The sequence below is a fragment of the Stegodyphus dumicola genome, chromosome 6 (genome assembly GCF_044657685.1).
Source record: "Stegodyphus dumicola isolate Sdum_Otavi_A_Nest chromosome 6, ASM4465768v1".
In the NCBI taxonomy this organism is placed as follows: Eukaryota; Metazoa; Arthropoda; class Arachnida; order Araneae; family Eresidae; genus Stegodyphus; species Stegodyphus dumicola.
The window spans coordinates 216467426-216477659 of record NC_140773.1 but is presented as its reverse complement, the minus strand read 5'-3'; positions in this window follow the sequence as shown (position 1 = coordinate 216477659).

The window sequence follows — 10234 nt, the reverse complement described above, 5'->3', positions numbered from 1 at the left end:
AGTAGATGCGTTGTGGATGTGACTTATCTAGATCTCAAGATCAAGAAATTGATTAAATTTTCATGAACTTTCAGATTATCATTAAATTTCCTTAAATGTGACATACTAAAAATTAAAAGAAATATTTTCATCTTGTGAAGCTGCCAACATACACATATTTGCAGAATTTGTAATGGCGTTTATAAATAGTTATGCAAATTAAGTAATTCATCCCGTGCACAACCATTAGAGATAAGAAATCCTGGATAATAATTGGTGGGCTAACAGCAGTAACATCCCCCCACAGTGGCGGGCTGTAGCAGTTTATAGGCATTAGCCATTACTAAGGCCAGAAGCGGTGGTCTCTTTATTATGGAGGCACCTGGCACCTAATAGGTGGGCAGCTGCTGCCTCATATGAAGAGACGGACAAATTACATTCCTCCCTTCTCCGGGATTCGTACCCGGGCGCTTCCGTAAACTGATATCAGTCTCTAATATGGAAAATGCATCTCTTATTGTGATCAACAATTCAGTTAATATGATCAAACTATTAATAGAATAAATTTTTTTAAATAAAAAGAAAGTCTCCATGTAAGGTCAAAATAGTCTATAAAAATTGCCAAGTGACAGAAAAATATCGAAATATGAGGGATTAAGTAGCCAAATAGCTTCGTTTTGATTTCAGTCAACCATTTAAAATCATGCAAAAAGGCAACCTTAATTTGACGTAAATTTAGAATAACTTATAGATTCTGAGGGCGATCAGCCACAAAAGTTTCTTCTTCAGGGGAAAAAATAAAAATAAAATAAAATATTAGAGCTTTCATATTTTATATTACGCCCAAACAAACGGTTTTTTTTTTTTTTTTTTTTTTTTTTTTTTTCCCCTGAAAACATCTATGACAAACTCAGGTTTCATTTCGCTTAAATAAAATTTTATATTGGTATATTCTCTTCCAATAAGGTATGCCTTCCAAATATTAACATTAGGGGTACGGTAAATTAATTTCAAGAAATATTATGAAGAGTTCATAAATGAGCCTTTTGGTTTAAGACATTATGAACAGTTCCTTACTGAACATTATGAATATGGTACAGTTCCTTACTGAACATAATGAATGGTTTAAAGATATTATGAATAGTTCATAAGTGAACTTTTGCATTAAAGATATTACGATCAGTTCAACAAACTTCTAAATTTTCCTAATTAAAATGCTATGAAAATACCTATTTAAATGTTTCTTGATATTTTCATATTAAATTCCATTGCTATTTTGAAGGATATTTTTTCTCAGCGTTTAATGTTATTATTCGGCGAATGTTATCAACCTTTCCATTCTTATTACAAAAAATCGTTGCTACACTTATGCGCATATGTGCATGAACATGTGACTAAGATCTTAAGCTGATGTTCAAACACTAACATTACATTCAACTGAGTCATCCTCACCTGAGATTTCCTTTTCATGTAAACTCCACGTCACTAGATTCCACGCTGGAAATTATTCCGATTCTTCATCATCTTCGTCATCATTTGTGTTTGCAGAGGTGATTTTGCTCAGTCACGAATTCAGGCTGACAGATGATTCTGCAATTTAAGTGGAAACTTACATCAGACAGTAATATAATTTTATTGCTACTGGAATTAGTGGACACGCTTTCAGAAGATACTAAACAAAAGGTGATAAAAGAGTCAAGCAAAAGATTTCTAAAAATACGTCGTAGTTTTAATTACTTTAAAGCATATTTCCTCAATAACATGTTTATTCATATCTTCATACTTTTTCTTGCTTCTATTTAAATAGATCACTGAACGTGCTTTTCTTATCAGAGTGCAATTAGAACATATACTAACATTTCTACATTTAAAATAAAAGATGAAAATATATTATTGAATACTGTAATAATTTGATGTATTAAATATGCTAGATTAAATTCTGAAGAATAATATATATCAGAATCTTTAACGATTTCATTTGTCAAAGTGAGCTGAAGTTAGGAAACAACGGATCATTAAACTATGAGAATTAAAATGATTAATTTTACATTTTAAATAATATTTCACGGTTAATACACTAACAACAGGCCAGAAAATCAGCTTTCCGAAATCGCGGGGGGGGGAATATAATAATTTCATTTCTATTGTATTGGAGACATACTAGTCTAAGTATTATTGGAGGTATTAAGAAGTAATCGAGTCTAAGTGTTAATCCTATTATTGTATTTGTAAGTATTGGAGGCGTTTTATTCTAAATAAAATTATTAAGCATCTCTATGAGTTATGTTCTTGAAAAACCTGCTACAAAAAATTTTTAAAATTTTGTAGATTTTGTAAAAAGCGACTATTTTAGTTAAGGTAAATTTTGTAGCATATCAAAGACTAAAAATGCTTTTTACCTCCCGCCGACCCATATACATAGGAAGGTAATGTTTATGATCCAAAAATTCGATAGTGAGTTTCCAGTGAAAGAGACTAATAGCCCCTTTGCGCTAAAAAGGGGTTATAGTATGAGCTCGAAAATTGCCCAATCTGCATTAAAACCGAATTCTTAAGCTCTTCATTCTAAAGTGTAATAATTTTAAGATAAAAGTATTGGTTTGCAAATTATCTCAAAAGCAAAATATTGTAGCAGGTAATCAAGCGTTAAAATTATAAATAATATATTTTAAACAAACGCAAAGTATTGTAAAGCTGTGAATTTGCGATGAATACAACATATTGCAATCTACGGTATTTACTACAAATGTAAAAATAACTTTATGGGAAGTCAACATAATTTGGAAAATATGAGCGTTACATAACTTTTGTAGTTTGCTTATCTCATATGTTAGGAATGCCTCGCCTCTGATACATGCCGACAGTAACTTCCTTTTGTTTGTTAGTGATAAGTATGCTATTATTAGACGGTGAAACGTTAAGATAAATAAGATAGCGGACTTCAAATTGTAATATTACGTGACATCTTGAGACCATTTTTAAATCACCGGCACACAAATCTTTTGCCCGCACATTTTGGCCGGATGTTTTGCACTATGTCTAAATTTATTAAGCCTGAAGTAACTGCGTAGTTATTTAATAAACGCCGGAAGGGTCCGAAAACAATTCAGCAGCAAACCACATTAGCTTCCAAAAATGTTCGTACATTTAAAGAGTTTCAGTGAAATATTGTTTTATTCATTGATAAAAATTAATATTTGAGAATGAGAACTTTTTTATAATATCTATAAATTTCTCTGAGCAAAAACTCATTAGTAATTTTATGAACATAGTAAAAAAAAAATTTGGAAACTCAATAATCAAAAATAACAGAAAAGTTACCTCACAGAAGTCTTCGTACACTTTAAAGAAATCTGCACGTATTGGTAAATATTGTAATTTCTGTCAGTTAGTATTTTGTAGAATATCCTGCAGCATTTATGACAGCTTTCAAACGTCTGGGCATAGAATTCACTAGTTTTTTTGTAACATCTGCATCAATGTTCCTTCATTCATCCGTCATTATTGTTTTCATTAAGTTCAGTTTTCGTTTTATTATTGTTTCTTCACACTCTAACCTCTAATTCTCTCCAAATATATTTTATAAATCTAGTGACTGAGGTGGTGTTTTCAGAAGTTGTGGACAATTATAGACTCACCAAAGGCGAACGTTGAGGGCCGTGTGCTTGGGATTATTATACTGATAAAAAAAGTAACGTTATTTCCAAGACCCAAATTTTGGACACATCATTTTAAATCGCCTTTTAAAACATTCAAACAAAGAAGATGGTTCATTATGCCATCAATAAATACTAAATTATCTCATCCTGATTCTAGCACTCACCCCCACATAAGGACACCTACTTTACTGCCACTTTACTATTCCATCCAAGGTCTTGGAAGTTCCTCAGTTTTTCTTCTCCATGCAATTATACGCCCATTGGAATCCAAAATATTAAATTTGCTTTCATCAGCAAATAAGACATGATTGATTCCAATACGCTTCGGGCTTAATTACCATTGATTTTGCAAAAGAAAGGCTAAGCTTTCTATTTTTTGCACTTACAAAAAATTTTCTTTCAGCAGAGTACCCATATAATCCAGCTGATCTGAGTACTCGTGGAACAGTTTCAGGTGAAACTGAAATAGATGATTTTACACTAAATTCTCTAGAAATCTTTATAGCACTCAAACGTGGATTTTTCGCGAATTTTTTAAATATAAATCTCTGATCATGTTGAATTAACTCTGCAGGATGATCTCTTCTTATTTTATTTTCGATGCGATTTTCTTCTTTAAAGTATTTTATCACATACTGCACCGTAGAATGGGATAAATTTGCTAATTTAGTGATATCCCGAAGCGATTTTCCATCCCTATGATGAAAAATGGTCAATTTTCGAATGCTATTCGTTGTTTCTTTACGACTACGAGCCATTTTTAAATATTAAATAAAACGTAACTTAGTAAACAAGTAAAGAATAAAGCCAAACGATTTTTTAAGCGTCACCAAAATGCAAAAAAAAGTTTTTTTAATGTGGCGGACGATAATTTTATTTGCGAAATTTTACAAAAATGTTTCGGTGTACGATCGCTTTTGTGGCTCGTCCTTTCATTTTCAATTTTAGATAAAAAAATAAATCAGTATTAAAAAAGTTTGGTTTTATTCAAAATCGCATGGAGATGACATGAAAAAATATCGAGTTTTATCTTTGTATTCAACTCCGGGCTACAGCGCTCTATTTTTTTCCCCTAAAAATTCTTAAAGTGCGCGAACACTTCTGGGAGCTACTGCTTTTGGCGACTGAACAAAGATGTGTATTAATGAAGACAGTCCTAAAAGCTGATATGGTGATATGAGTGATCAGGATCAGAAAATCCTGAAATGAGAGGAAGTCGTTAATTAGGACACCCATAATCCGGAATGATCTATAATCCGGACCTTAAAAACTTACTGCGCATGGGCCGCGTTGACACATGCGCATAGGCGTTTAAGCGTGCGCGTAAGACATTTACGACTGCGTAAGCGTCGTGTGCGCAAGCGCAGAATACGTTTTCGCGTGCGCGTTTAATGTATAACGGACGGTATAAGCTAAAATTATCTAATTATCTATTTCAGTTAATGTTGATGATTGCGTTGTTCCTTAATCCTCGAATTGGATCCGGCTTATTATTTTTTGCAGACTGTAAGAGCAATTTTATAAAAGTAAACTTGAAATTTCGATTATGTCAAATAGAATTTTCGATGCTGGAGCTCCCAAAGGATCTACAAAACGAAAGTATGTTTCGATGTCCGTCAAACAAAAAGTGGAATTGCTGCAAAAAATGGATAAGACATGAAGAAGGTGACAGAGAGGTTAGTGAAAACGAAAAAATTTCGATTGACAAGTTAGTCGGTATTCTCGACACAGCAATTACGGGACTTAAAAAGCGGAACTTTGTAACTGAACAAGAAATTATGTCTGTTTATAGAATTAAAGAGAAAGTATTATCACATAAAACGAAGCAACTTAAACAACTTACATTGAAAGAACTATTTAATAAAGTAAACAAATAAATATTAAGCTTTTTTTTTTTTTTTTTTTTTGGTAAATTTTGATACCCTTTAGATCATAATTGTTCTTTATTTCATAAATTACGATTTCATATTTTTAATTTTAGAATTTCTGCATGCCATCTTACGAGATTTAAACTGATGATCTATAATCCGGAAAAATCGATAATCCGGAATCGCCGAAGTCCCGACGAGTCCGGATTAACGACTTTTGACTGTAATACGTAGCAATCTCTTCTGATTTTATGATTTAAAAGGCGTTAATACCAATAGATTTTGATTATCTTCACCTAACTTAGAAATAAGAAAATCAAATGTTTTTGATGAGCCATAGATTTACGACTGCAGTTCAAGAAAATACGTTAAGCTTTTATATTCGTACTCACTGCAGAGAAAGTTCGAATTATTCGACAGAGGAAGTCTTTTCTTATCCTATTAAAAATCTTTTTTTAAAAATTTATTCTGAAATATGCAAAATTATGTGACTTATGTTGCTTTCGTCCAATGAATCGTTTAGAATTTCTGCATGGACATTTGAAAGCCAAAATTCTATACGCATGTTTCTTAAAGATTATCATTTAGAAGTGTGCATTCAAACACTTAATTTGCAATTAAAAATATGATTTATTTAGCAGTGTTCAAAAGCATTTTCATCGGATTTTAGTTAATGATATTTCGAATAATTTTTATCGTAGGAAGACTGAATTTTCCATTCTTAAACAAAATAATTAATAACGACTTAATGTATTAGTTAAGGTTCTTAAATTTTCTCTAACTAAAAAGTAAAAAGAATGAAGTATCTTTTCAGAATTATTTGCATGTTTTGAGCAAATAAAACTTAAAACTGTAACTGAAGCATTTTATCTGGGTTTTATCTTCCCATTTCGGAAAGTTATTTTGGATGATAACCAAATGAAGGCAAATTTAACATCATGGCTGTTTACAGGTCAGTACGTGATCTTGATGTACACACACAGCTAAGCTATTTAGAGAGTTCTTGAACTTTGATAAAGAGGGCACTTTTGTTGAGAAATCTTCAGCAGATTTCCATCAACGTTATAAGGATTTCCTAAAAATAGTATGATAACCTTTCTTGATGGAAAAAGTTTGGCATTTGAATATTATCACTTATGTGTCCATCTTTATCAAGAAAAGCTAATTAAGACAATATTCGTTACTTGAATAAAATTACCTTTGGAAGAAAACTTTTGATTTTGCATTTGACCGCTTTGATGATAAATACTAAAAGGAGTTATTTCCTACCACCATCAAATTCCAATGCTGAAACTGATCAGGGAAAATACCCGCAATAGTAGAATTACTATAAAAGCATAAAATATTATTAATTACAACTTATAAAACTCAAAGTCATCGTTCACTATATTATTAGTATATCGACACTATTTTGCTGTTATCTATAAGTGGGAAATCATGAATTTATTTATCTGTAAAAACTGATTTCCAGATTAAACTGCCAAAATTCAATAATTTTCATCCACAAAGCCAACTGTTAATTGGTTAACTTGGCTTTGTTGGAAAAAAAATTAAGAAATCTGTTATGATCTCATTCCATAAATTTCATGTTTCCCTAGATTACTTACAATTTTAAAAAATCATGATAATCATTAATTGATTAGCATAATTAAAATTTAGTTATCTTTTTTGAGTGACTCTTTTTACATGTGCAGTAACACCTCGTCCTCGTGCCGCGGAAGTGGCATAAAAAAAATGTGTGGTCGCTGCCATCTTGGATCACATGACAACCAGAACAAATAGACAGGTTTGAATGACATGCATGATAATTTGATTTTTTTGCGGTAGTGACAATAATTTTCAGTTTTATTTCGTGGTAACGACGATTCCCCCCCTTTTTTGTGGCAATAACCTCTTGAACCACGTGTTTTGGGATGAAATCAATTTTAATTAATTTTCCTATGATATTTTTAAATATTTAATGTGTGATTATTAGTCCAAAGGGGCTTTGTCCCTGAAGGACTATCGTTTTCGTTTTGCGTTGAATCCCTATAAACGGCGAATCACTTTTCAAACTGTTGCCTCCAAATTTTAGAGTTCTGCATTGTATTTGTAGAAATTAAATAATGAAAAATCTGCATAAATGTTCTCGTATTATGATAAAACAACGGTGCATAGAGTCATCGAATTTTGAATGACGTCATCCTCCTACGAATATGGGCACGTGGAAGATCAAATTTGAAATTTGTTTTATTATCGATTTCATATTTTGTAAAACTTTTAACGAATTTTTGAATAACAAACTCAACGATTTAAAAGCGAGCCATAGCAACACTCTACGGGGGGGGGGAAACCTTTTTATCTTCAGTGCACGAAACAGTGTATCGGAAATTCTAAAGATAGGCTCATTTTAAAATCATTTTGCAACATTGCTATTGAAGTTAATTTTATGGTTCATCAAAGAACATGATATTTAATAAATAAAGGTAACACACAAAACGTTAAAAAAAAATAAACTGAAAGGTTTCAGATTTTAAGTCCAAAGGAGTGTTTTTTTAACGTTTTGTGTGTTACCTTTATTTATTAAATATCTTGTTCTTCGCACTTAAACCATAAAATCCACTTCGATAGCAATGTCGCAAAATAATTTTAAAATGAGCCTATCTTTAGAATTTCCGATACACATTTCCGCGCGCTTAAGATAAAATGGTTCCTCCCCCCCCTCGTAGATTGTTGCCATTGCTCGCTTTCAAATCGTTGAGTTTGTTACTCAAAAATTCGTTAAAAGTTTTACAAAATATGAAATCGATAATAAAACAAATTCCAAATTTCAAATTTCGTCTTCCATATGCATTCGTAGAATTACGTCATTCAACATTCGATGTACCGTTGTTTTACCACAATGCGAGAAATATACATACATTTATGCAGATTTTTCATTACTTAATTTCTTCAAATGTAATGCAGGACTAACATTTGGTGGCAACCGTTTGAAAAGTGAAACGGACATTTATAGTGATTCAACGCAAAATCGCAAAACGAAAACAATAGTCCTTCAGGAACAAAGCCCCTTTGGGCGTAATGTAATTTCTTTTCAGATTTTATTGGTTTTTTTTAATTATTTAATATATAATTATTAACTCAAAGAGGCGTTAGCCCAGAAGGGTTATTAGTGTTGAAAGGCATTTTTGCGTCGAATCACTGTAAACGCTTTATCACTTTTCAAACTGTTGCTACCAAATATTATCGCCCTGTATTATATTAAAAGAAACTAAATAATGAGGAATCTGCATGAACGTATGTGTATGTTTCTCGCATTGTGAAAAAACAGCGATACCTGGAACCATCAAATTTTCAATAACATAGTCCTTCCCTGGAATATTGGCACCTGGAAGCCCAAATCTTGAATTTCAACTGTGTTTTATTGCCTGAAGTTGAAAGCTGTCACGAATGCTGCAAGATATCGTACAAAATGTTAACAGAAATACTCCAATATTTATTAATATATGCAGATTTCTTTAATGTGTAGAGACTTTTGTAAGTTAAAATTACTAATGTATTTTTGCTAAGAAAAATTTATAGATATTATTAAAAAAATCTGATTCTCAAATATTAATTTTTATTAATGAATAAAGCAATATGTCACTGAAACTCCTAAATATAGGAATACTTTGGGGAGACACTGCAAATTAATATTGGCTTTCTAAAGATTTAAAGTGACATAATATATTCTAAATCATATTTAAATTTATTCCTTGCTGTTTTAAATGCAAGATTTTCCCTCATTTTAAATTTCGCTTTTGTATTTTATAAGCATATATTTTTTTAGCATATATTTACTTTTTTTTATATTTTTTAAGCATATAAGCATATATTTTATAAGCATATATTTACTTTTTTTCTCATTCTTACCAAATTAAATTTTGTTCGTCCCTCGTTTATACTTTAAGGAAACGCAAATTTTAATTTTCGCAAATTAATGTTTATTTCAATAAAAGTAAATTTATTTTTTACATTCAATTTCACTTTTTTATTTTACAAAAGTTTTCCCCTTTTTCTTGACTTTAGAAAAAGGTTTTACATTTCACTTTTTATTTTATAAAAAATTTTCAAGTAATTTTCTTTTACTTTTTCGTTTTCAAAGACGCAATTTTTGTTTTAATTTTTTTTCTTTCTGGATTTTACTTTGAATGCTAATTTTTTTCATTTTTCATAAACGGAAATTTTTGGTAAACTCTTAAAATTTTTTCTTACAACATTTTAATTTTATGTTTAAGCCTGCATTAAATACTTATTGATATTTCATTTCCACTTCTCCTAAAATGAACTAATGGTTATTTTGGGATAAAATAATAAATAAATAAATAAATTTCAAATAAAACTTTATTTGCTGTGTCCACGAAATTTAAACTGGATTTACATTTCCCTCTGGAAGCCTCCTTGGATAATTATTGAACTAATCCGATAATCAATCCTGTAACTTGAACTAATCCAATAATCATTTTGTAAAACTTGATTGGAATACTTAGTACATTTCTGACTTTTTATGCTGCTAACACATAATAGAAAATACACAGAACTTCTTCTAACATATTGTACTAACTATTAATGACTATACTAACTTTTTGAAACAATATATAAAACATCCTGGATTTTATTTTACACATCTTACTTCAAAGTTTTACCAAATTATACCCATGCAAAACATCATGTATTCTCTTTTACACATCTTACTTTTATTCAGAGGAT